The sequence below is a fragment of the Ailuropoda melanoleuca genome, chromosome 19 (assembly GCF_002007445.2).
Source record: "Ailuropoda melanoleuca isolate Jingjing chromosome 19, ASM200744v2, whole genome shotgun sequence".
Taxonomy (NCBI): domain Eukaryota; kingdom Metazoa; phylum Chordata; class Mammalia; order Carnivora; family Ursidae; genus Ailuropoda; species Ailuropoda melanoleuca.
In genome coordinates, this window is record NC_048236.1 from 16,275,521 (window position 1) to 16,277,475 (window position 1,955).

The window sequence follows — 1,955 nt, forward strand, 5'->3', positions numbered from 1 at the left end:
TGTAATGAGCACTGGGTATTGCATGGAAGTGTTGAATCACTATATTGTACACCTGAAGTTAATGTTACACTGTATGTTAACTAACCGGAATTTAAATAAAAACTTTAAAAAAATAACTTGAGAGAAGGGCAAAGGAGGTGAGAAGGAGGGAGGAATGGGGGTCTGGAGAGGACCAGTGGTGGGCCAATGGCAGGCTCAGCAGGAGGGGATTTCCCCGAAGAAGGTTCCTCCAGCCCAAGTTCCCATCTACGGTGTTCCCCATCTAGGGGACTCAGCGCCCAGACGCTGCTATGGACAACAGTTTCACTCAGTGCCAGGAGGGCAATGCGGTCTTTGTTTGCCTGTGGTTGGACAACAGAGAACAACCTCAACCAGGGGGATGATCATGGCTTCTCCCCCTTGCACTGGGCCTTCCAAGAGGGCTGTTCTGCTGTGGTTGAAATGCTGATCATGCGGGGGACATGAATCGATGTGATGAACCGTGGGAATGACGCCCCCTGCACCTGACAGCCAGTCATGGACACCATGATGTTGTGCAGGAGCTGCTGCAGTATAAAGCTGACATCAATGCAGTGAAAAAGCATGGAAATGTGCCCCTGCACTATGCCCATTTTGGGGGCCAAGATTGGGTTGCAGAGGACCTGTTGACTAATGGGGCCCTTGTCAGCATTTATAACAAGTACGGAGAAATGCCTGTGGACAAATCAAAGCACCCCTGAGAGAGCTCCTCCGAGAGTGGGCAGAGAAGATGGGCCACAACCTTAACCATATTCCATACAAGGACACATTCTGGAAGGGAAACACCCGCACTCAACCCTGAAATGTGACTCTGAACAAACACTCTGGCATTGACTTCAAACAGCTCAACTTTCTGGCAAAGTTCAACGAGAATCACTCTGGAGAGCTATGGAAGGGACATTGGCAGGGCGATGACATGCTCGTGAAGGTGCTTAAGTTTCGAGACTGGCGTACAAGGAAGAGCAAGTACCTCATTGAGGAGTGTCCCTGTCTCGGGATTTTCTCGCGTCCAAATGTGTCCCCAGTGGTAGGTGCCTGTCAGTCTTCACCTCCTCCTCACCCCACCCTCATCACACACTGGATACCGTATGGATCACTGTACATGAAGACACCAAATTCATTGTGGACCAGAGCCAGGTTGTGGAGTTTGCATTGGACATGGCAAGGGGCATGGCCTTCCAACACACATTAGAGCCCCTCATCCTAAGACATGCACTCAATAACTGTTGTGTAATGATTGATGAGGACATGACTGCCTGAATCAGCATGGCCGACATCAAGCTCTCCTTCCAATGCCCTCGGCACCACATATACACCTGCCTGGGTGGCCCCTGGAGCTCTGCAGAAGCCTGAAGATACAAACAGATGCTCAGCAGACATATGGAGTTTTGCACTGCTTCTGTGGGAACTGGTGACATGGGAGATACCCTTTGCTGACCTCTCCAACATGGAGACTGGAATGAAGGTGGCGCTGGAAGGCCTTCAGCCTAACATCCCACCAGGCATTTCCTCCCATGTGTGTAAGCTCATGAAGATCTGCATGAATGAAGATCCTGCTAAGCAGCCCAAGTTTGACATGATTGTACCTATCCTGGAGAAGATGCAGGACAAGTAGGGCTGGAAAGCCCTTGCCTAAACTCCAGAGGCGTCAGGACACAGTTAGGGGAGTATGTCTTCCCAAAACAGCAGGCCTCTGGTTGCCTCCTCTGCCTCCAGTCATGGTACTACCCCAGCCATGGGGCCCATCCCCCTGCCCCCATCCCTAACACGGCAGCCCCCAAAGGGGCTAGGCTCAGAGCTTTGTCACTTGCCACACAGTATCTCCCAGCATGGGAGGAACCAGCCCTGCCTGTCACAATAAAGTTAATTATGGGGGGGAAAAAGGATTATGGTCCTTGATGAAAGACACCTGTACAGAAAAAAGAAATAAGAAAGAA

The 1,955-nt window shown here is 50.7% G+C and overlaps 1 pseudogene; it reads left to right on the forward strand.

Annotated features, from left to right (window-relative positions):
* The first annotated feature begins 290 nt into the window (after positions 1–290).
* On the forward strand, positions 291–1,633 carry LOC100481625 (annotated as a pseudogene).
* Positions 1,634–1,955: the final 322 nt, after the last annotated feature.